At 42.1% G+C, this 26,289-nt stretch overlaps 1 protein-coding gene across 1 annotated transcript in view; it reads right to left on the bottom strand.

Annotated features, from left to right (window-relative positions):
• Positions 1–19,066, bottom strand: part of ZBTB20 (zinc finger and BTB domain containing 20) — a 40,996-nt gene extending 21,930 nt beyond the window's left edge. Inside the window, exon 1 of the mRNA XM_088024574.1 lies at positions 18,883–19,066. The gene's annotated coding sequence lies outside the window, so the exon portion shown is untranslated. The remainder of the gene's footprint in view (positions 1–18,882) is intronic.
• Between the last annotated feature and the right edge of the window lie 7,223 nt (positions 19,067–26,289).

The following is a 26,289-nucleotide window of genomic DNA, read 5'->3' on the forward strand; positions in this document are numbered from 1 at the left end:
TGAGTTCAAAGATCCAGCATAACTCCCAGGATTTGGAAAATATCAACTGGTGTTAGGGTATAGTTATGTAAGAAATTAATTTTTCGACTTTGGGAGAACTTTTATCTGAACTTCAACAAGTGAGAAAACAGAACCCCATCGTGTCATTTTTAAAAAGCTGTTTTACTAAAATAATCACAGAGCTTCCCAGTCCACAGAATCCCCTTTGGGCCTCTGTTCCTGCACTGTTTTGAAACTGCTTTTAAAGCAGTTCTTGAGATTTATGCTCAAATGTTCTCTTTGCTTATGTCTTCCTAGAAAAAACAAGTTCCAATGTGACAACTGGTTTTCAAGCATAGTTTGTCGGTAGAAGGGGGCTATATTATTTCTGTATAGAAGGCGTGGGCTTGAGCCATGATAGATTGTTTTACCGAAAAAATGAAGACCTTCTAACTCAAAGCAACAAGGAAAAGCCAGGGAAAAAGGTAAATTTGTTTTGCTGGATTACTAGTTAAGTGAGAAGCACAGAGGTAGTTTGATGTGGGCTAGTTTAAGACAAGTAGCTGAAACTACATCTCAACAGCCCACCTAGGGTGATCATCATAAAACCAGGCACACGATTTCCTTAAGAAAGAATAACATGTAAGTCCTTTTAGCTCATGCTAAGATGAAGAAGATCCTAGATAAATGTTGTTGGAACTCAAAACCTTGGGAGACATTGGTAAGTAAATGAAGTAGAAGGCATACTTCAAAATTATTCTAATAAGGAACAAGATTCATTTTTACTGTATTCTTTGTATGTTCTTTCATATGATATTTTTATATTATTTACATGTGATAGGAGAAAAGATATTAAGCTGTAAGAGAGTATTCTATAGGTAACATTCTAATGATCTCATCTTACTTCACTGGTTTGATCTTATTTTCCCATTTACTCAAATGAAATCTCTGCACTAATATGAGAAGTTGGACATTTTGCCATCCCTTGCATGTATTGCATTTGTTCTTAATTCTCTTCTGCTGAATTTGTCCTGAGTTCTGAAATATTGTGCTTTCTTTACGTACTAAACCTTATGTACCATTTGAGAACCCTATTCAAAGTTCTTTCTTCTCTGTGGAGTCTTCTTCGATTGCTGGAGTCCATCCCAAGTTCTCTCTTTTCTTAGTTCCAACTGGTTGGTGAGGTAATAGAGTGAAACATTAATTTCTGTTTTGGTCTCCCCCCCCCACCATTAAACGAGAAAACTTTCATAACAATAAGGCAATTAAGAAAGGCTAAGCTTGTACATAGTTCTGGGCTCCCTTGCTTCAGGAAGTTGTGGTCTCAGAGTCCAAATCAGAAGTTAGGCCTTAAAGACAAAGCCCCAAGACAGAGGGCTCTGTTTTTAGAATCTAGGCCCTCTAAGGAGAATTAAGCTAGGCCCTTTTTAGCTTAATTGTGAGGTGAGGAGGGTGAGGCTGGTGCTTTGGAGTTACACTGAGGTGGCCTGACAGGGGAGAAAAAGAATCAACTACCCCTCCCTCAAATGGGGAAACTGATAAAGTTTGAAGTCTCTGCTTACACACAACTCTAGCTGGGGGTAATTTCTTGGTACACATCTGGAGGCTGGACATAAAAAGGTACTGCCTTGAGAGGAACAGTGATGATCTTGGGGCAAGGACCACTGTGAGGGGCCTCTCGAAACCCAGCTAAGGTAAATCTGAACTTCTTATGCATATACCACATAATTCAGTACATTATTGATTATTATCTCTTTTCATTTGTGCTTGTCTATGTCTACAAGAAGAGTCCAAGCTTCCCGCAGGCTAGTACTTTACCTTGTTGTAACTACAGCTACAACTACTGATTATTGGACCCTTCACACTGCCCAACACGTTTCTTTACATTGAGGAGGTCCTGAGTACTTGTTAGGTCAGGTCTCCATTGAACTTCCCAAACATGCTGACAGTGTAGCTGGGAACTTCCAGTGGCACCTTTTCTCTGAGGTATGTCTACATGTAACAGTGCCATACCCTTCTCTGAGGTATGTCTGCATGTGGTAGTCCCAGGGGGTCTTTCTGTCTTGAAGTTCTTTGTAATGCTCTTCGCCTTCTCCTTTACTATCTACTGCCTCTCATCAGGGAATAATAGTCATAGTTCTATTTTCAGTATCAATTTAAGGTCTAAAGCAGTGGGTTTTTTATGTGTTCACTGAGTTTCTCACAAACTGTGCTCACGCATTTACGGTTTCTGACACAGGCCTTAGTGTTCCCATCTCCTGGATTCCATTTCTCCCAAGACACAGCTCATTAGGTCCTCCTGTCAGCTGAGGAGTCAATGCAGCTCAAAGCAGAGCCAATACCTTATAACCCAAAGTGAGAAGAGACAATCAAGCTCTGATGTGATATAAAAATGATCAGGCCAAACTCCCACCACTCTTGCCTAACTTAGGGAAGCTAAACTGCTTGCTCGCAGATGTTACAGAGATATCTATCAATTAGCTTTGATAACTGGGTATGTATTTTTGCATAAACAATGTCGGAGGGAGATTGTTTAGAATATTTTCACTTGGTGGCCACTGGGTGTCCTCATTTACAAAGTAAATAAGTAAATACACACTACTGTAGGTCACCAGAGGAAATAAAAGACACTAGGTTTCTCTTTGGCCTTTCACATACTGGGTATAAATGTATTATTGAACTTAGAGCCAGGTCAGATATGGGTACTGTTTATAAATGCTTAGGTAAAATTGTTAAGGTTTACAACCGAAGTAACTTTTGCAGGTTGTAGACAGAATTTACAAGGCCATTTCCTCAACAGAGGGGACTGTGATCCAGCTATTTGTTTGAAAATTGGCATGGGATTTTGACTATCTGCGTAGAGAGCCAGGAGAGAGGAGCAGAGAAGGTCTTAATTTATTCTTTAAAAGAAAAGAGAACACCAAATATCTCCATGGGATATTTGTTAGATTCTGTTTTTATCTCAACTTCTCTGAAAACCAATTAAAAATAATAATGAGAGAGACAAAACAGGTCCTTTTCCTGGAAACCTAACATAATGAGGAAAAACAGTACATTGAGCAGGGTCATATAGTGATTCTGAATCATTTCAAATTTAAAGACAAAGAACTAAGTTATTTCTTTGTGGACCAGTTATCCTACCTGTAACATGAAGATGCATTTGCTTCACAGGGATGTAGTAGGGGAAATAAAACAAAATACGGAGGCACGTAGGGATCCTAGGAAGAGAAACTATACCTGACAGATTTTAGGGCAGTACTAACATTCTAATTGTCATCGAGTCACAGTTGTGTGTCTCGTCCCGGACGGCAGACGGTGGCAAGTCAAGGTCGGAGTACGTGCAGCCAACAAATGTTTACCGCTCTTAGGCAACAGTGTGATGCCCTGCTGGGTCATCACTTTGTGCTCTGTAAAGTGATTTGTGCATGCCTAGGATTGTCAGTGCTTCTAAACTTCTATTACATATATCTCTGACGAGGTTCTTTCCTTGCAAGGCCAACAGGATTTCCATCCCCCTACCCTGGAAATTTCTCCAAGTTGAGATACAAAACTACTGCTAAACATATAACAATACTTGCCTTCAGATGCTACACTTAACCAGCTAGCTAACCTTTTTCAAAAGCAAAGTTAACTCTGATGCAATCATTTTCTCCTCTAGTGTATATCCTCAGCTGAATTCGTATTCTCTGGCATGTCGTTTCGGTATATAAATCAGCCGTATGATTCTGTGCCATAACCAACAATTTATACAGATAAGATCAGGGAAACTAGGAAGCTCTGTGAGCTATTCACTGCCTTTCAGAGATGTTCACTGGTCTTATTTGACTTTGCTTTACAGTTTTTTTCTATTTTTAAAAGACCACCTGCCCAATGCTCTAGTAGAGCTGTCTGTAACTCATAATCAACCATTTAAACGTGCAACAATGCACAATAGCCAGGTCACTTGAACCCTGAGATTGTACTAAAGGATCACAATGTACACAGAGTATATGGAGAAGTATCTCATTTCTTCTAAAGATCCTTAAATTCCTGGGATTTCTAGCATTTTCTGACTCTTTAATTAGTAGATTCATTTTTGAACTACTGTAACCCCAAAGACACATATCTGCAGAGCCCTCCTGCTTGTGTTTTTCCCTAAGCCTTTACTCCTTTCAGTTTCCCCAGTTTGTTCCTTTAATTTCACTTTCAGAACTTCTTGAGGCTCAGTGACTGAACACCATACAGCGCAGATTTTATCTGATGTACCGGCGCCTGGTGTGGTCTCAGACACACTGGTGTTTTGTTCTTGAAGTACAGGACTGAAGTTCTGAAACCTAGACTCCAACACAAAGGAGATCATTAGCTCATTTTAAGTGTCTCTTTTCTTCCCTCCTGGCCCCCTCCTACTCACCCCAGTGCTTCCTTAGTCCTATGCACTGGCCACAGATGGCAACCATATTCTAAAGCTGAGTATATACAAAATCGTGCCATGGAGAACAGAGTGGCTTCAAAGTTAGCTTTCTATTCAAGTAGGATGGTGGAGACTCTGGAGGAATGAAGTCATCTCTCATTCATTTAATCCACTATTCATTCAGCCAGGAGTTTGTTTTCCTACACATTCTTCTAGTGTCCAGCCAGTTGAGGGAGGATGGGCGTGAAGAACTCTCTGGAGGGCCCTTCCAGCAGGAGGACACTGGGATTCTAAGCCAAGCGCTTGTCGCCCTGGGCCAGCTCTGCCTGCTGTTGATCAAATCATGCCAGTCTTGTGAGAGGAACTGGGGAGCACTGCATGGGGTGTGGATTTCCCAAGAATTGCCTTCTTGCTAGACTGACAGCACATGCGGTGTCCTCTAGACAAGGATTAGACCAGGGAAAAGGGTGAAACAAGGAGGAGGGCGTGGGGTTGCAGAAAACTCTGCAGGATGGTACAGTAATGGGAGGTGGGAGTGGGAAAAACTTTCCTTTTTCTTGTTTCAAGGTTTGCTGGAGCTTTCGCCTAATCATCTGTTTGAGCATCTTGAAAATAAGTATCTATTTTCATGATATCTATCAAAAACAGGCACCAGATTATACTACAAAGTTGACCTTAACCCTGCCATATTGTTACTAGAATCAAAACATGTAGCAGCCTACATCCAACAGAAAACCATTCTGTTTTCCCAGCATAAAAACTGGAGGGTATCTGTGATGCACTTCGTTTTGTAGGTCTGCTGAAGGGAAAAAACCCAGTAAAAAACCCGTACTTAAACTTTCACTGACAGGCAAAATACTCACAAACACGATCTACCCTTCTTTTCACTCCGTTCTTCCCCACCACATTCATTCATTCATTTATTCATTCAACAAATATTCGCTGAGCACCCACTATGGCCAAGCACTCTGCTAGGTGCTAAGGATCCAGCAGTGAACAAGATAGGACTTCTGCCCTCATGAGTTCTTCTGCCTGGTCCAAATAAGCATTTAATAATTTAACTGTCGGCATGTTATTTGAGGAACAGGGATGATTTGTCTTACTTAGAATTTCTTCTCAATCTTTCTCAAACATATTTCTTGAAGGTCTAGACTCCTTTAACTAAGATGTTCTGTCTTGACTCTCTCTTATTCTATTATATTCGTTCCTTTCTTGGCTACAATGTTGGGAGTTCAGATTGCAACTGCTACCTTTTTCCTTTTTCTTTTGGTGGGACTGCAACCCTGAGCAATTGTTTCGTTTCAAGCTACACATATATTTTCCCTGTAAATAGTGTACCATCTAATTTGTGTCTTTGGATTCTGCTGATTAGGTGTCAACATATGATTTAAGGAGTACTGCATATAAGATGCAGAAATCACAACTCAGTACATCACTGTTTTAAAGCTCTGACTTGGGATTTATAGAGACTTCATACAGTCTAGGATAGCATTTGATCTGCACCTCTTACTAAGAGACTTACAGCTCAAGTTCCATACCCACGTGTCCCTGGAATGCTATACTCAGCTGCGAAAATGCTCTGGGGTTAAGAGAAGCAAATGTCCAAAATGATCTCCATTACCAAAAACTATGTGGGCACCACAGGGCAGGAAAGGCTTACGCGGTACAATGAGCCAACAAGTCTTACTGAATTTCTTAAGATTATATATATATATTTCAACTCCTGCAAACTGCTTTGGACTGGAAGAAGGTAAGTGAGCTAGGTGATTCAGAGCAATCCTTCTCTGCAGTGAAACACATTTACTCTTCTAACTTTGCCTCTATTTTCAATTATTTCAAAATACTCTGAAGCCATCAGGCAGACCGTCTTTCAAAAAGATGAAAGATGAGTTTCTTTAGTTGTAAGTAGGTCTCTCTGGAGAGGGCCCTGGGATGTGGCAGCACGGCCGTTTGCCTGTTCTAAGGACCTGCTGTTTTGGCCTTTTCAGCAATAGTGCTGGGTGGTGGCTCCCGTGGAAGGAGGATGCACAGCAGAGCCGGGTCCAGCTTCTAGGACGACTTATCCTGAGCTAAGACAGCACACAGATCCCTTCCCTATAATTTGAAAATCTCTCATTGACTGGAACGCACTTGAGGACAAGAAGGAACTTAATAGGTCAATACTATCCTACTGTCACGTCATTTAATAATACTCTAAACCTTCCCTATACCAAGAAGAAAACATTCAGAAAGATTTTTTTAACTTGTTTGAGCTGCAGTTTCCTTATCTCTAAAATGGAACATTTTGTAAGAATGACAGCACTTGACACACAGTGGATGCCTAGTAAATATTAGTTCTCTTCCAATTTTAGGACAAAAACCCACACCAAGACAAATGAGGGAATGAAGGAAGACAAAAAGATAATGGAGAGGCTTCTCAGTCTACCTGGGCCTGAATCCGAGAAGGGGCAAAGGAGAGGAGCACTGGCCTTTTCTTGAAGTGAGGAGGGTCACCATCCCATGTGCGCTCCTACAGATGCGGGCCTCTCCTCAGTCACTCTGGGGGTGGGGGGGGAGGATGCAGGCCCCGCTACTATGACATACATCATTTATGTTACATCAATTTTAGTACATATTTACTTAATAATTTAAAACATTTAAACTAGAGCTAATGTTCAAATTCACTGAGTGTTGGCTGTCTTTCTGGTGCTGTTTTAGGAGCTTTCCATATAGCATTTCATCTAATCCTTATAATAACCCCGGGAGACAGATACTATTTGCATTCTCATTATGCACATGAGGAAATGGAAATATAGGGAGGTTAGATAAGACATGTAAAATGCATTCATAGGCTGAAGTTCACGTTAAAAAGAGCACATACGTAGACCGTGGGGGTGAGAACACATTTTCTGAGCAACACATGGTCCAAATCTATTCCATTATCAGATAATGAAGAAATAGCTTTAGAAGTCTGTTATTACACCTGCCTCTGCCCTGCAGGCATCTTGAAAGGACTTCTTTAGGAACCAGTCCACGTTTGGATGTTCGTATGAGACTTGCTTCTTAGTTTACTTTTGGGGGCCAGGTTTGAGCATGTAGATATATATTTGGGATATATCCTGGGGAAGTGGCTCTTTCCTTCTTTTCGTTCTCTGACCCCAGCCTAAAGAAAGCTATATACTGTGTCCCAGAACAATACCCACATAGGCAAGCATGCCCGTGTGTGTATCTTCTTAGGAGGTTCATAGACTCTGAGAGGGAGGCCCGGTCATGGTACCATAATACCAAGACTTTCGGTCAACATTTCTTCTTCTAGAGGAGTCCTTCTTCTGGAGGGAGAGGGTAGCCTCCGTATGAAGGCTCCGCCTGTATCACTGCCCAAGGATAGTGCCCAGGTCTGCTTGGAATGCCTCTCAGCATGTTAACCCAGGATTAATGTCTACTTCAGAAACCCAGAATCCAACCTTTCCTCTGGGACCCTTAGGTCAGGAATAAAATGGAATAAACCAGATTTCTGGGGGTTTCCTTAAAATTGAGGGAAAAAATCCTAACCACTCCATCCTGCCATGCAGAGACCTACAGTATTTCCCTGAGGAAAGGCTACGCATCTTTTCCCCTGAAGTTATCATCTAATGGTCGAAGTTCAGAATTTGCATGTGTATTTTCCAGGAGACACGGAATTCTGCTCTGTAACTCAAATGCATATATACCTTCCTTCTACTGTCTCCTTTATATCTAAGTACCCAGTTGAGATATGAGGCAAAGAGACAATGAGTGATTATACAGAAAAGAAAATGATTACCAAAAAATTAATGACAAAGTTAATTTCACTTCCTGCAATTCTTCATGTGGTATTCTTCATATCACACCAAGCACTCTTAAAAATCATGTATGCCTGATTGAATACTGCATGAGATCTTGGTATAAAACCGATAACTTTCCTTTTTCTTGTTTCAAGGTTTGCTGGAGCTTTCGCCTAATCATCTGTAGGGTACATCTTATGTGCCTGGCCCTACACAGACTTCTATGGGGATACAAAGGTAGAGACCACCAGATCTTGCCACCAAATATCTTAAAACTTAGTGCATGTCCTCAAATCACCATTATCTGAGAAAGAAGTTGGAAAGTTCATGAAATACATTATAATCCAGTTTATAGTAATATCCAGTTCAGTTTATCAGGAAAGGTTCCATTTGAGCTCTCTTGAAAAACGGAAAGAATTTCTTTGGAAGTAAGGCATGCCACCTTACTTACATGCCACTGGGAGCCACCACCCAGCATGAACCTAGTTAAAACCACTGAAGATAAATGAGTAGGAAGAAATTCTTTTCTGGAGTTGGAGACTAACTCAAGGTCCATTTTGGCATCAACTATGAATTCATTCTTCCTTGTGAAATGATAAAGACTCATATTCACAGTTCTTCCATGTAGTTGTTTTTGTATTCTATCAGCGATAAAATAATTTTCTTATTTGTTTTAGAAGTAATTTAATAGCAGAGGAAAGTAACATTTGATTTAATTGGTTCCAGAACAGCGCCTTGAAGTGGAAGTAATTGTAGATACTGTGTGTCCAGGTGACAGCGGCCTTAGGGATGTCTTCAGCCATCAAAGAGAACAATATAGACCAAGTAAAAAGTTTAAAAAAATCTCCGCAAAACAGTGAACTTGAGGATGTCTTGTGACAATGAAGAAGTACATGAGAACAACACATAAGTTTGTTGTCAGTAATACAGAGCTACTTGAATTGAACCTGTCATAAAAGAATTTCTCAGAATGTGACATTTTCAAAAAGATTATGCTTTAAGAGAACTTGTTTTAAAAAATTTTGGGAAAATTTTAGTGCTCAAATATATGGTACCTGTCCTCTGGCTATTGCTTAGAGATTACCAAGGATTAGTGAATATTTGTGAAGGCATCTGAAGAAGACATGAGCATTTGTTCTTATTAGCTGAAAGGAAGAGAAAGCCATGCTGGAAAGGAGGAGAGAAAGAACTAAAATAATACAATTACTGATTTGTTGGGCTTGGGTAGCGACTTTACATTTCTTTTTCATATATTATCATTCCAATTGCTGTGTATACGGAAGATCTAATTCTCTCTCACCTCACCTATTTAATTGCAGATTCTCCCTTAACACTGGTTTTTATTCTTTAGTCTATAAATGGGCTTGAGACTCTTGTATCATAAAAATATTCCCTACCCTGCTTTTGTATTACCTGTTCATTATTTCTTTGTAAAGTATTAAACTTCTTTAAAAAGTAGTGCCGAGTTGTTGCTTTCTCATTGATCTTCTCTTTGCTCTTGAACCCCCTTTTTTGGTGTTTTTGTGATGCATCTGACTCTGCTCTCTTAACAGCCACCAGGAAGCCACCAATCCTTGGTGTCTGCAGCACCCAACACTGCTGCCCCCTTCTCCCTGAGGGTCTTTCTGGACTATCCTGCTGTTTCTCCTATATCTCAGACCTTCTTTTCTTCTCCTCCTTTGTTCATTCCTCATTCTCTTTCTTACCACTCACTGTAAGTACTCTATTTTCTCTCAACAAAGTTTTCTTTGAATTTACTCCCATATTCATGGCGTCAAGTTTGGCTTCTTGGTGAAAGCATTCGCTAGCCCTAATTTCAAATCTTCCTGCTGTACTCCACTACCCTATTTGTGACTCTGTTAATTGTCTCCATTGGGTCTACCTCTGGTGTCTCATTTTCAGCATTGTTTAAAACTGAACTGTATTCTACTCCTCTAAACATTTCCTTTTGTCTCCTCTTTTTGATATGTTGGAGCTGGCTCTGCTGATCTCCTTTCTCTTAACCAACGCTCAATCAGTTCCCAGAGCTGTCTACCCTCATGTGCAAAGTCTGTTGAACCTGGCTCATCACTATCCTCCTTCAGGTTACCCAAAGTCTGAACTGCTGACAAAGCTTCCCAGGCTCTCTCCTCCCTCCAGCCACCCCTTCCCACATCCATGCACCCTCCACACCCTTGCTAAATTAGAGTTTCCTACAGCAAAGTCTTGAGGATGGCAGCCCCTACTTAAAACCTGTCCACAGTTTTATACCAAAACGGAGACTCCTTATCCCTTACCTTCATGCCTTACTTCCAAAGAAATTCTTTTCATTTTTCAAGAGAGCTCAAATGGAACCTTTCCTGATAAACTGAACTGGATATTACTATAAACTGGATTATAATGTATTTCATGAACTTTCCAACTTCTTTCTCAGATAATGGTGATTTGAGGACATGCACTAAGTTTTAAGATTTTTGGTGGCAAGGTCTGGTGGTCTCTACCTTTGTATCCCCATAGAAGTCCGTGTAGGGCCAGGCACATAAGATGTACCCTACACATGCTTGCCAAGTGAATGAATCAAAGCGTGGTGCATCCAGGTGTACAGGATGTATCTTTAACCACTCTGCAAGGTAGCTGTTTGTGAAGGTATCTGGTCTTCTCTACGAGATTCCAAATCTCTGTACATAGGGTTCCAGTTTATAAAACTGCATCCTACACAATACATAGGCCTGGTTTTCCACATTGAAAGCATTCAGTAAATTGGTAGATGAACAGCCCTGACTCTCTTTCTGTTCAGAAAATGTAAGTTCTCCTTAAAGCCAACTGGGTAGCTGGCAGCATAGTATGGTGGGAGAAGGAGTAGGGTTCTGTTTTTAGCTCTTCGACTCACTATGTGGAAACATTTTGGTAGGACACTTGCCCTCTGTGGGCCTCAGTTTCCTCATCAGAATAATAGTGGATTTAGATCAGGTAACATTTCACCTCCTCCAATGCTGATAAAAAGGACTCACCGGTACACATTCCCTAGAGGGAACTAAGAATATAGAGGCAGGAGAAAAGCGAGAAGTGCTTATTCAGCCGATCAGTTAACAGGGGGTTGAATTGACTGTGGAACTTGATGTGAGGTGATTGGTGGACGGATTTGACTTGAAATTTCTTAAAGCAAGGAATTCTGAGAGTCTTCATGCATGCTCTCAGCTGATCCTAAATGATCCCTCTCTGAGGGCAATTTTTGTTTTTTAAGTCAGGATGTGAGAATCCCTGACAGATATGGAGGAACATGGATTTTATATAATGAAATTTGCCAGGCGTGGAGGAAGCGCATATCAAACTGTCACTAGCAGCTGCAGATAAGAATTAAAGATGTATTCTAGCAAGATATGGGATGGCAAGATGAAGAACAGAGCCCTAAAACCAGCAGTAAGTCTTACCAATTATATGTGGACAATCATAGGCACCCTCATGCAATATTTGGGAGAGCAATATGGCATGGAGCAGCTTGAAGCAATGGGTCATGAGACCAGATTTGCAAGGGGAACTGGGAGGACTTCAAAAGAGGACAGATTGCTAGAACCTGGGGAGACCACAAGTCAATGACAGAATTCCAGTGTGACACTTACAGGGGACTCTGTGGCTCCAAGAACGACCCTTTCTCAAAAAGAAAAGTTATTTTGAAATCTGTTCATCAGTAAGTTACTACTAGGTCCCTCAATACTTTCTTACATCTACTGACTGAATGAAAGAGGGCACTTGTGCCTATTAGAAAATAAGTGGGTGTCTTGCTTTATTTTTTAATTGGGAAGGAAATGTCTCTAGAAAGGATATGCAATTCAGCCCACCTGAATTTTCATGACAGGCAATGTTACCTAAATATAAAGTGCCCCACGGGTTTATATTAAAATGAGATGAAGCCTAAGAAGGTCTGAGTATCATAACTGAACTGTTCTGATTTCTGAAAACACCCTTTTTTTTTTTTTTTTTTTGTCTCTGTGGCTTTGCTTCTGTTCCTCCTGTGTGGAATACCATTCCCCCTCCCCTTCTTTCACCTTACACACACCTGCTCTTTCATGATCCAGGTCTAATGTCCCCTTCCCACTGCTTCAGGCCCCCTCCTCAGGAACACTTTAATACTGCATTTGTACACCCCCCGTCATAGTTTTCTAGTTTTAGCCAGGCGTTTGGGAACACTGAGCTCCTAAATTGGGGGGACGGAGTCTTGTTGGTGTCTTTACCTCTGGCGCTCATTGAGGACTTGGCATAGAAGCAGGGGCTCAGTAGCATTTGATGAATGACTAAATGAAGGAATGCGTGCATGAAGGGTACAGGACTATTAGAAATTATTGCATGAAGTGACCATGGAAGACATCCAGTTAAATTAGCAGTGTAGGGACACAACACGTTTTATTAAAAGGAGGGACAATTTTATAAAAAGAGGTAGACTGTGACATGAAACTTCAGGAAAAAGACTTTTAACAATAAATGTGTTCCTAGATGTGCCAAGTAGTAGCTCTAGGAATTAGAGCAAATAAAAACATTAACTGGCCTTCTGATGCACAAGTGCTGGGCTAAGCACTGAAACCTCTAAATAAGAGGGCATCAAAAGTAATAAAAGTAAGAGATTATGTATCAATTAACTCAGAGGCAGAAAGGTGACTGTTTATAAAGGGCAAGACTATCTTTAAAGAAATGAGTCCACACTTAATAGGTAAGAGGTTTGCTTGGCTAACGACATAGCAGAAAGATAGTTGAAACTGTTAGCTATGAAAACGTAAATATGTCATTCTTTATAGGAAGTAGAATAAAGAGGGATGCAGGGCACTCGGGGGGACAATGAGGACACTCAGTTATACCAAAGATGCTCTATTTACTGTTTAACTGATACGGAATCTAGCAGAAAATTAATAGCAAAGCCATAGGATAATAGCTATCTGTGGTTGCTCATTCCAGCCCATTTTGATTATATTTCTTCTGCAAATTAGTGTGACCCCATAATGTTTTCAGGATTGTCCAACTTGTCCTAAATTCCATAAATAAACTCTTTCAGAGGATGCTGTTTTTTGCCATGTCTCTATTACGGTTCTTCACAGATGGACCATTTTTGTCCTTTCAAAGCCTAAGAATAACTCAGTTATCAAGACATACCCAAATCCAGTTCATCTGCTCCTGTGGGATTCCAGTTAGTTTAGACACATCTGCTGAGATACACGCATTTGAATCCAAATGAAGCTTTTGTTTGATTATACATTTTGAACATTTATGGAGGTTTTTTGGGGGCCAAAATGTTTTTCATTTTTTGGCACTCCAAACAGAGATCTTCGGTTATAAACACTGCCTTCTGAGCACCTCCAGCAGAAATCCAATCTTTTCATGTGAACAGGTGCCTCAGGAAGTTTTTGGAAGGTTTACACTGCATCAGCTTTCTGACTGGAAACTTTCTGAACGCACAGTCAAATGTGCCAAGGAGACCTTCAAACTTGCCCGAGCAGTTTTCACTCATACAGACATACATTCACACATACAGACAGCCCAAGTGAAAGCAAATCAGAGCCTTGTAAAACTGCAGTGTCTTTCTTAAAGGTTAAATACCATACGCAATCAAACTGAACAAAAAGGAATGCGTGACAGGAGAGAGAACGAACTAATAGCAAGAACGGAGGTGCAAATTCTTCACGAGTGTGCTCCCCTTAAAGCGTTACCAGAGAGTTCAAGTGACACATCCTCTCAGTGAGATGCTATCTCACCCAGTTTTGAATGTGCACCCAAGCATTTGTGATTTTAGACACTGTACCTTCAGTGTCTTGCTACCCATTCCTTTTACATACAAACTTGTTCAAACATTTATGTTGAAACAAGTCCTTCTCCGACACAAAAGGGCCAACCAGATTCAAATCCAGGAAGAGACAACACTACGTTCTAAATCGGTTCTTTGGCAAAGCCCATATTTTATCTGATTCCCTACAACGTTTCTTTTCCAGTTTGAATATAAACTGAAGAGCAGAGACAGAGTAAAATAACTTTTTGAGCCTGAAGCCTGAAAAGTTATTACAGAGTAAACTCACTCCCCCATTGGGCATGCCCGGAATTCAGGGGGAAATCTGCTTTCAAGTTGTTCCTATAGCCCTGGACCAGATGCTCTAAGGTGGCCAGAAACCTTTGTCTACACCCACTTAGCAGATTTCTGGCTCTTTATCAGGGACTAAGAGGTTTATTTGCAGAAATGAATCATTTCCTTCAAAATATCCTTTACCCTATTTACATGCTTGCATATTCCTTCCATTTTGTTTTCCCCCTACAGCTTTACTAAGGGAATTAATTATCTTGAAGAACAGGAACATACAGTAAGTACATCTGAAATACAGGATGAGGCGCAGTATGTCATCTATTAGGCCTGGCTAAGACCAGCAGCTGATGCTAAATGGGAAGGAACATGCACCAAATGTTTTTTAATCACAAAGTTAGTAATTAATTGCTCTTTAAAATACATTTTATGCTTCTTTCTGTCTGTGTACATGAAATGCACATTTATTACATGCCAAAAATTACAACATTATGGTTTAAATGTGACTGGCACGGAAGTCCGGAAATCAGAGTTAATGTTCCCACGGCAACTTTAATTCTGTCCGTGTGCACATGTAGGGCCATAACAGTCTTCCGCTCCAGGATAATACATATAGATGGTCTGGGGAGGGAAGCTAAAGACCCATATCCTCAACTGTAGTTACAGGAAAGAGACAAAGGGTAAAAACCGTGCTCCTTTCCACATACACAGAGACAAAACAATGTCCCCACGCCTGGTGTTGTGTAATCAGGGAAAGAAAGAATCGGCTGTGGTGCTGGCACTCAAGGGGACAGTTTCTGTTGCTGTGGGAACCTGAACTTTGCATTTCCTGACTTTGGGGTAATTAAAATGTCAGCCTTAATGTGGCATTAATGGAGTTTGCCATAAAAAATCCTCTTTGTTTTGTTCTCTTAAAAAAAATTGTTTAAAAGTTCAAACTGAACGAAGTGTACTAAAAATTTTAATCTCGGGGACTTGGCCTGGTGATGGAAGTTGGGGGGGGAGGAGGGAAGTGAAGGGCTGGGAGGGGGAAGACCGGCGAAGGTGGAAGGCCAGAGAGAGAAAGGAAGGGCCCAGCAGTCTCCTCAGACAGTGCTCAGCCCCAGCAGAGTCATGCTACCTACAGAGCTAAAGTTAAACCCACCCACACAACAGTTTGGTAATGTGTAAAGGTTAAATTAAAAATAAATAAAAACTGTTAATGCATAAGTGCATCTTGGCAAGGACACAGAAAATGAGACAGCCTGCTGAGGCCAGTGCAAAACACCGGAAGGTAAGTCACCACAGAAGACGGCTTCCAACCAAACAAAGACATCAGAATAGGTGGCTCCGTGGCCAAAAGTCAGGAGCACTGCCAAAGGGGGGGGGAACCGCTTCTCCCTTCGATGGGAGTCTTATTTGGGGGAAAACAAAACAGAGGAAGCACGCGAGTCGTAGTTCTAGGCGAGTCGGCCACATGTATACGACTGTGACGTGCCGCAGCTTGATAGCTGTCAGGCTAGGGAGGGCTTCATCTGCTCCGCTGACTCGGGTTAGGCCTCTTTACACGTCTGAAGAGAGAGCTTGGCTCAGCTCTTCCTCAGCCTGTTCCTCAGCAGGGAACCATTCTGTCAAACACCTAGGGCTTTCGTACCCTTTGCATTCCAAAACTCATCTCAACGCCTTGCCTTCTCGTCACTGGAGTTTGTTTACCACTGGATTTTTGGAAATGGTGAAGAGGCCGCAAGCTAGGAGGTCGTGGGGGAATGTCGCTAGGAGGTCATTGGTAGTGGGTGGGCGACGGAGCAGCACCCAGTTCCGTGGCAATAGTAACCTCACCATCTCACAAGGGGAAGCATTTTTCAACCCTATTCCTTCTTGGTTTGGATATGACTGGGATCTTTGGGAAAATTTGAAGTCGCTGGGCAGGTTAGGTAGCCAGCTGAGAATTTTAGGGGTCAGACTTATCTAAAACATTTGCCTGCGTCCTTCAGATGCGACAACACTACGGCTCACCCGCTCTTACTGGTTCATAGGCAGAGCTGACTGTCTTGTGGGGATGCTGATCCACAGTGTTTTAGAACTCAGTTACCAATACGAGTAGTTGCACATTTTCCAGAATGCCATTTATGGGCTTGGAACAGAGAATTCAGGCTGCTCACAGGGAGAGCAAATCCATAAACATCCCTCAGTATCTGAATGAGTTAACTACCGAGCAAGTCATTCATTGACAGAAGTGTCAATGTTCTCAGTTTTCCTACCCGTAAATTGGGAAGAATTATAATGACTGACAGGAAATGGGCATTAGAGCATGACTAAGAATAATTTTGCTAAACACATAACAAATAAAAAGGTGCTATAAAAATTCGGGCACTTGTGAAAGCTTGGAACACCACACACTGGTGGAATGTTTCTGAAGTTAAAGAGACTAACAAGTCAAGGGCACTATTTTTAAATGCCCCAAATCTGTTAGTTCTAAATAGGAACAGAATATTTTACCTTAAAGAAATTAGGCTTTTAAATTAATCTATGGTAAGAATGACATTTGAAAGTAAAAAAAAAAAAATCTTCTTGAATGCAAGAAGAGCATCCAAAAAATTTAACAGCTTAAAATAAACCTCTTTCCTGTCTTCTCTCAAGCAATCTCCAAATGGACAGATTTCTGTGAATCTTTCCTAAAAACAATTTTCTTCTAAGTCTAGGCTCAAATCAGGACAAACTACGATCCAAATACATTTGGAGAAAAGCATAATCGATTTCATCAACAGGTTAGGATAGAGAGGACGTACGTATCTTAATGGCAAAATCAGAATGACTTTCTACACAGCTGGAGATTAGGTGTCTCCTCCCTATCTGTTCTCCTTCCAACTGCATTCAGATACCTCACTGTGAGCTCCGATCTCCTGGCTTCCTCTGGGTCACTTCTGAGCTGTACGGCAGCATGACGCTCATACAGTTTCTTGTTCGTATTCCAGGCTAATGCCGAGACCTGGCTGGAGGATGCTTATGGTAAAGTACAATAATTGAAGCCTGGTGCCTTCTCTATTCAGCAAAACATTCATTTTGCTGCAACAGGGGATTTCTGGGCTAAGGCCATTCTATGTAATCTTCCCCATAAGGTGTGGCAGAAGGCCAGGCGATGAAGGTGTGCGTGCAGGAGCTCCAGGCCTTTCTCCACAGGAATGGGCTACCTTCCTGGTAGGTAGGGACAGCACGCACATGCCTACGGGCGCTGTGCCATGCGATTTTCCAATTCTTCCTGTAATTACTATTAGGCTGGAGACTGCCAAGCAAGAAGGGCCAAGGATGTTACTATTACGATGGTCCACAGAACACAGTCCTTGCTCCTGATCCCCAGAGTTCTCTACAGAAGGAAGCAGCAACTAAGCACAAATCACACGGGCTCTAGCGATTCGGATCCCGTTCTTTCTCGTTTCACTTTCTAGTGACAGCTGGAGCAGCCACCAGAAGAACAAGCTCCTTTTCACCCCGACCTCAACCCCTGGGTTGTTTGTCCCTTTACTTAAGACACTATGATGATGAAGCAAGTAGGGAATGGAATCTCCCAGACGCATCCGCTTCTTGCCCACTTTGCAGAGTGTTACATTTGTTTTGTCAGAAAAATAACAAGAGGAGATTTAGACTCTCATTTCCTAATTAATGATGCTTGTGTCCATGGACAGGATAAATGGAGTCCTTTTTTGAAAACAAAACCGACTTAGTCTTATTCTTCCTCCTTCTAAAGAAGAACATGCCCGCTCTTTGCCTGTTACTAGACATCCTGAATGGAGATCAGTTCAGAACACTTGTTGGGTATCTTAACACCAAAAGGAATATTCTTTCAGGTCAGACCCCAAAATTATTCCATTCCTTTCCACTGTCACCACACATGTTCCTTTCTCTTTGAAGTATTGGGTTACACTTCAAAAAGAGAAAAGCTCCGAAACAGGATTTATCAACTTTCTTAAAATAGAATTTGAAGAAGTGACTCCCCGATTAGTGGGAAGACAGCAAAAATAAACAGCAATGGAGTGATTTCAACGGCGACAATCTCATTAAGCTGCCCATTTCCAAATTTAGCCCGTAGGCAGTTTTTTTAATTAAAAAATATTTTTAACCTGAATTCTTATTGGCTACGTGAAGTCTGGGTGGATTCTGAATTCTTGGAAGCCATTCTCTTTTCTTCTGTAAATTTATGCTATCCTTTAACCACTTCAAAATAAATTAAAAACTGGAAGGACGGAAATTCAGCCAAGCCAAATGAGACTCCAATAACTAATGCAAAGCTGACTTGTATTATGTAATTTCAAAATGGATGTTTCCTGTGTCTAACTGGCTTTTTGAGGTCCATATTTGGTGGTTCAGTTTAGTCATGGTGGAAGTACTGTTATTCAGATCGCGGGGACAAAAGAATAATTAGAAAACGGTAACCCAACTTTTTTTTTTTTTTTTTTTGAGTGAATGTTATGAAAGAAAATGTGGTTCATGTAATGAATCAGCCTTTCGAGGCCAAGTGGCTGGACACCTGGTTTTAAAATACACTCTAGCTTTGAAAATATGGACGGTGGCTGAATCAAAATGGAGGCAAGTTCCCTTTGACTACTCTACAAGACCAAATGGAAACGGCTTGTTTGGAATGCAAAAAAAGCCAGAACCCAGGGGGGAAGCACGCTCCAAGCGCCGCGAAGACACCATCACCTTACTGGTGTACTCACAATCAGATGACCCGGTGTGAGCGTGAGAGTTTGTCAGTGAATGTGTTGAGTGGATGAGGGCTGGGTCTGGAGACAAAACAGCTTCAAAGTTCAGGCAGGGAAGGCCCGGCTTGGCGCTGGATCCACCCGGCTGAGTAATCTCATTCTCCTCAGATGCCTTCTGGTTTTCAGCTGTCTTGGGTTTCTTCCTGAAAATAAACAAAGGGCCCTTTGAAGGAACTGACTGCATATTTGGGAAAAGGCATTTTTAGAATCTGTTAAAGATAACTTGATTTTTTTTTTTCTGAGGGGGGATGGGAGGGAGTCCAGTATGTCCCTTGTTTTAAAACAAGCTGATTCTTGTTTTTTTCCCTCCAGTAATGGCCTAACTGGGAACACATGAAAGCATATGGGCCAAGCAAACAGCACCACATTTGGACTCTGTTGGCTGCATAAAAAGACCCTGTCCCAGAACTTTAGACAGATTGAGCTACGTATGGCTGACATTATCCAAGAAAGCATCCTTTTTTCCCCCTTAAGAGTTTTAACATGGTCTGGAAAAATACTAGTGGAGGTTTACCGTTCTAGCATTTGTCAGGAAGCTTAGAGACAGGACCCGTGGAGTAATGGGAGGAGCACTGGACTGGGAGTCAGGAGACTTGAGCTATGGTACTAGCTGTGCCTCTAACTTGCTGTGTGGCCTTGGGCACCTCACTTCACCTCTCTGGGCTTCAGTTTCCTCATCTGTAAAATAAAGGGCTTGGATTAGAAGGCCTTAAAGGTTCCTTCCAGCTTGAAGTTTCTATTCATGGAACACATTATGGAACATTCAACTTTCTTGCCGTTATTAGCTTTTACTTTAGATTAACACAATTTCCAATCACAATCTAAATTTGCAGGCTACATAGATGAGACGGTAGTGATGGAGGTTGTTGTTAAAGTAGCAAATGAAAAATGAAAAGATGAGTTTAGCTTCTAGTAGGTAAAGTGGTAAGGTGTCACGCGGAGATCCTCTATTCCACATCTTTACTCATCCAAAGCTGAAGATTTCCTTTGTTTGTTGATTTAGTACATGACTCTGGAGTATGGGAGTGTGACTGTGTGTTTGGGGTGGGAGGAAGAGATGAGTGAAGGGCACTAGAAAGTAATTATTGCCCACTGCTGCTTGAGGTCAGGAATAGGAAGCAAAAGAGCTCAGGTACCAGTCGGCTCTGGTGTCCTTCCTCTCCGGGACAATGAAACTGACATAAACACAGAAATACTTAGCTTACACTGCATGTACCCTAGGTCCCAGCCAAGGTGGGTTATTAGTCATACCCTGCACATGCCCTCCAATTTCCTTGGCTCTGTGCCTCTTTCTACATTATGTGGATGGTGACCAGAGAAATTATTTTATTTTATTTTTCGGTGGAAGACTATGTGTGCAACAGAATTTGTTGTAAGTAGCTTTGTTTCCATGTTTTTCTTGTTTCTATAAGCCTGGCAATGGACTTGTCATACAGAATATTTTGTATCGGAATTTGCTGTACGGGGTAGTGAAATCTGCCCTCGCAGAATATGGTGTTATGATTAGCATGCTGTGTTTCTGGTCCAACAGGTTGTGAAATCAAATCTGGTTTTTCAGAGGGTAGGAGGCAGAGATAGCATGGTAAAGATGCAGAGAGAGGGGAAGCTTTCAGACGTATTTTTCAGTATGGAGTAGGCCAATATCAGAGAAGCAACAAATTGCAATGCTTTACCAACTGTTTGTTGGATGGGTGACAATGGAACCAACCCCAAGTCTTGAGTGTCTACATGGACCTCCAAAGCCCGGTTTCTGGTGTTCAGTTTAAGAAGAGATCCAAGATCAAAGTTTCCAAAGCTCAACTCTTTTTTATTCTTGGAAACCAGTGCCCCCTCTCAGACCCCTCCCTATTTCCATCACTGTTGTCTGTCACCGGCTTCGTCATCAGGTTGGAAACCGTAGGTGAGCAACACCTTTCTCTGCCTTAAAGCCGATTCATCAATTCCTGACAATTCTGTTTCCTTCATATTTTTTCAAATCCATGTTTCCTTTCCATTTCCACACTATCACCTTAACACTTTTATTTAGACTGTTGTTTATTTACTGGCTCTCTATCCTCTTTGACCTCTCAGAGAAAATCAGTTTAGCCCAGCACCCCAAATGAGTCCTATATATGCTCTAGCATATAGGCCACCTGTTGCCCACACAGGACTGACTCTCAGAGTTCTTGAAAATTCCCAGAACGTCTTGGGGTATCTACATCCTTGGCTCTACATCTTTGTTCAAGTTAGTTCCCTTGCTCTGAATGTCCCTTTTACAACTCTGTTGAAATCATATTTATCCTTCTTACTTATTAAAGGTTGTCTCCATCTTGTAACTGTCTTGATTTACCTCTACCAGATGGAACGTCTCTTTCTCTCTGAAATTCAACTCCGTCCCACCTTTCTCTGAAATTCCAAAAAAATCTATACTTCTCCATATTTTACTCGCTAAATTTTGTTTCAATAGTAGTTATTTACCTGGTTATCCGCCCCCATGAGACTGTAAACTCTCTGAGAGAAAATGTCTTAGTTATTTTTTAATTCCCTGTGTTCATCCTTTCTTTCCTTCCTCCTTCCCTCCCACCATTCATCTAGTCACATATTCATCTTAAAATATCATGCCCCTACGGTGTGCCAGCATAGGTTAGGGAATGCAGCAAGCCTGGTTGCTAGCCTCTCGGAGTTTCCTCTCTAGTGTGTACTGTCAAGCAGAGTAGTTTCGATAACGCTGTCACTCAAGGGGCACCTGGGTGGCTCAGTCGGTAAGCGTCTGCCTTCGGCTCAGATCCCGAAGTCGATCTTCCCAGGGTCCTGGGATCAAGCCCCGCATTGGGCTCCCTGCTCAGCGGGGGTGGGGAAGCCTGCTTCTCCCTCTCCCACTCCCCCTGCTTGTGTTCCCTCTCTTGCTGTCTCTCTCTCTCTGTCAAATAAATAAATAAAATCTTTAAAAAATTTTAAAAAAGCTGTCATTCAATATTTGTTTGTTGATGGAGTGAAGCAGAATTGAATTCAAGATATATTTTGAGAATAGTCATAGTCTAAATCCCAATTAAGTTTCCCTATTCTTTTGTTTTTTGTTTTTATTTACTTGAGAGAGAGACAGAGCGAGCACCGAGGGAGAGTGAGAGGGAGAAGCAAACTCCCCGCTGAGAAGCGAGCCCGATGTGGGGCTCAATCCCAGGACCAGAGCCAAAGGCAGATGCTTCACTGACTGAGCCACCAGGTGCCCCAAGAGTAGGACCATTTTGCCCAACAAAGCTGGACTGGTCCTCATGAGTCCTTTAAATATCAGGATGAAATATCAATGGTAGATATCACTTAACAGAAAAACTTTTTTTAAAAATATTTATTTCTGATGCTTACAGACAAGGCCTCGGCTGGCTTTGGATTTCTGTTTCAGGAAATTGAAAAAGCCCTCTTTCAAACATGAGTATATGACCAAACAACCAACATTACTTTTCTAACACTGCAAAAATGGTATTGTTCTTTATATAAATGCTCTTGCTTCCTTCCCTGAATGCGGTCCTGCTTCCTACCTGGCATTTTATTCCACACCCTCCTGTTTGTTGTCTCAAGGATCACGTATGGAGAACACTCACAGTACAGAGGCATTGGAAGCCACCTGTACCAATGAAAATATTGAAAATTCAACCTTCCAGTTCACCCCCTCATTTGCTCATCCTAATACCACTGGGCTTTTCCCACCTGCACAGATAACGGAGAGCCACTGACTGTCCTTAGAAGCAATCCATTTCTCATCTCACCCTCTCTGAGAGTTCTACTGGACTCCTTTTCCTGGAGCCGAGAAACACTGAAACGTAGCAGCAGTCTGTCTAGACATGCACAGGTGCTGTGATGTTGACCCCGTTTTTGCAGCTGATAGTTTATTAAGGAGGAAAAAGCAAGTCCTGCAGTAATTAACTGAAAATACCTTCTTAGGTTGTGTAGAAAGAATCGTATAAACATGGCACATCTGAGGGCAAGTCTGTCCAAGCCTCCATGGCTATGCGTTATTCCCTGGAGCCTTTAGAGGGCAGCAGCACACAGGCTACTCGGGCAGCATGCTGGCGAGGCAAACTCGCGGCCAGACCAGAACCTTCCTCCTGGTCACCATGCCAAAGGTTGGTTTGCCAAGCTCTGGCCGCTCAGCCTCTTTCTTTCTTTTCAGTTCTCATTCTCTCTCTCTCTCTCTCTGTCTGTCTCTCCCTCTCTCTCCTCCCTCTCTCCCTCCCTCCCCAAATGTTAAAATTATACACTCTGATGAAGTCGCCCCTCAACCGGAAAATGAAAGCTCCAATGAAAAAGTTAGACAAGCCAACAACAACAAAGAAAGAAACCGGGAGAAAGGGGAAAGGGGGCTGGTGAGGGGGAAGGATTTAAGAACAAGAAAAGGGCAGATGTTTCGTAAATATATGCAAAGCAAAACTGGGTGTACCCTGAACACTTCCACAGAGAAACAGACCAATCATTGTGCACTTCCTCCCGCCACACTGGTGGAGCTCTTCGTTCAAAAAAAAAAAAAAAGTGTGGCTGCAGTGCAGGCACCTGCCTTTCAAACGGTCAGTTCTGACATCCTCACTGAATCTCTCCCAATTGTCCAAAGAGAACAAAAACATTTTCATCTCCCCACTGCAAACATTTCTCTTATGAGAAAAAGGGCTGCTTCAAGAACTGGAAAGGCATTTTAAGGTGACTGGTGGCTGGTTTTTTAACTCTCATTGTGCTGGTCCTGGCAACAAGTTTTGGGCTGAAACATAGCAGTGAGTGAGGTTGTGGATGATGTTGGCTCTTTCCTTACTAGACATATTGCATGTGGAAAGAAATATGCATTGAAACATATTGATGAGATGGTAGGTATTAGGCATGTTAAATGCGTGGAAATTAACCAGATCGGTGGCATTTGATGTATATATTTCATGCTTCTTTGCACATATTGCACACATACAGTGATGGCAATGCTTTCTACAACATATGGAAAATAAATATTTTATCTGTGTGAGCTCTTATCAGGCTCCCGGGGCTGTTGAGAGGAGAGTGCTCTCTTCTATCTCCCTCTCCCAATTTTCTCTCTTCACTGCCCCCCACCCCCACTCCACCTCTCCTGCACATTAACATGCCTTCCACTTATCAGCCTATTGGATAGGAAAGAATTAGTCAGAACCTCCTTTTGATAAATAATTACTCAGTCATTGAATCATGACAATTTAGATCCACGATGCCCTCTCCCCCAATTTTTTTTTTTTTGAATGTTAACCATTTCTTTATTCTCTTTCCCGACAAAACATTGAAAAGGCTCAGGAGAGTGTTTGGGGAGGGGATCAGAGAGTAGAGGTGTAACAATGCCTCCCCCCACCCCCCCACTGCCAGTGAAACCCAGCTCTACCATCAAGTATTTGCGTGCCCTAGGCAAATTACTGTGCTTCTCTGAGCCTCAGTGGAAATAATGGGGTAATAATACCTACCTCGTTGGGCTGATGTGAAGATTAAATGAGATAATTCATGTCAAGCAATTGGCAGAGTGATGGCACATGGTCAGTGCTCAATGATGGTAGCTCTGAGAGAGCATCAGTTCTATGGTTTTCGTCAGTTATAAGGAGGCACTTCCTCGACCTTAGTAATCTTTTTTAATGTCTAGACTTCAGCAGGGGTAAATGGACTGTCATTGTAGCAAAGGCAAAAGAATGTAAGGATAAGCAATCTCTTCCTGAGCACTTCGATCTTACTGTATCACGCTCCCGACACTGTCTTTCTGTTCACTTGTTTGTCATTGCTGTTGCTACACCAAGAGCCCCTCTCAAACTTGAGGGTCAAGCAAGCTATATTGGGCCCTGGAAGCCCATCAAACCTGGGCACTATGGTCTGTGTGTCGAAGCCAACCTTTGGTACTCACGCTTATCATGTCTCCTTACAATTTATCCTTTTACTACTTGGTCTAATGTTCTCAGATCAAAAGATGTTTTCGTAATTAAAACATTTTATTCTCTCAATTTTTTAAATCTTCTTGGCAAGGCCGATTTATAATGTTTTTCAGTGTATTTCCATCTCACTGTATCAGTCAGGATCCGGGCAAGAAACAGTGGGCACACTCAAAGGTTTTAGCTGGAGAGAGTTTAATATAAGGACTGTATAGTGAGGTACAGAGGAGGTAGTGGGGTGCTCAAGGTGGGGTGAAGCACCAGGGCTAGCAGCGGTGGAATGCTGACAATGTCAGCTTTCAACTGTTAAGTCCAAGGGGCAAGGAAGGCATGGCATTCTCGGAGTCTAGTCAGAACTGCAGTTAGGAAGGGGGTACCCTGCCCTCACTCTCCTCCTACCAGCACATCCTTTACTGATGTTCCTTTTGGCCCAATTCAAAGGGGGAGAGAGCCTGGGAGTGCAGTCCAGAAAGGCCGGCCTCCTGGGCCACATATCAGGGCAGAGAAGGGCTCTGGGGTTTTGTGTGTGTATGGAGGGGATACTAATCAGTGGAGCTCTTCTTTTCCTTCTCCGTCTCCTTCACCCTTCCCTCTCAACTTTACTTTCTGGAAAGAAAGACACAGCAAAATAAAGTGAAGTCAGTTCTCTCAGCGTCCATGTACCTATTTTGTCTGTTTGCCATTTATGGGGGAGAAAGCTGAATGCGGACTCCGTGAGAGCAGGGATTTTTTGTGTGTTTTGTTGGCGGCCACATCCCTAGTTCCCAGAACAGTGTCTGATACAGAGTAAACTGCCCAGTGAATTTCAGCGGGTGGTGTAAATATATTCACTTCTGCTATGCCAGACATTATATGCATATTATCTCGTTTAATTATCACAACAATCCAGAGAAGTAGGCAGGGCTGCTGAGCATGGTTGTATAAGTGGTATGGGAGTGGGTAGGTTTTAAAATCTAACACTTGTCCCCTCCCTTCCCATCCCTAAGCCTTGAGACCTGGTCCAGGGCACTGTCAACCCTGGACACATTTTTGTAATTAGTCCACATTTTTATAGTTTATTCACCTTTTGTACCTAGCCAAGTGCAGAAACTTTATTTTTGTTTCTTCTTTATACATGAGACAGCCGAGTTTCTGAAAAGGAGAGCTTGCAAAGATTAGAGCCTAATCTGTCCCCGGTAGGACCTGTAAAGCCTGAAAGCAGGTACTGGTGTTGGGCACAGGTAAAATGCTTCCTAGGGCAGAAAGAGATGCTCACTGGTGGGACTCCCTATGATTTTCAGGAAAGTGTAGGTCCTGATTCCTGGGTTTGGATTTGAGTTCTCTGCAGGAAGGTAGGAGCGGTAAAGACTCTTCCCTCTTCCAAAGGCTACCGATCCTGGGGACCCCGGCTACACCCTAGCACAGCTGTGCTACTTGCCCTAGTATAGTTACCCCATAATGCAGAGAAACCCAGAAAACCATCCAGACG

The sequence above is a fragment of the Eumetopias jubatus genome, unplaced genomic scaffold (assembly GCF_037043125.1).
Source record: "Eumetopias jubatus isolate StellerSeaLion01/CBP00866 unplaced genomic scaffold, mEumJub1_p1.0 scaffold_1, whole genome shotgun sequence".
NCBI lineage: Eukaryota > Metazoa > Chordata > Mammalia > Carnivora > Otariidae > Eumetopias > Eumetopias jubatus.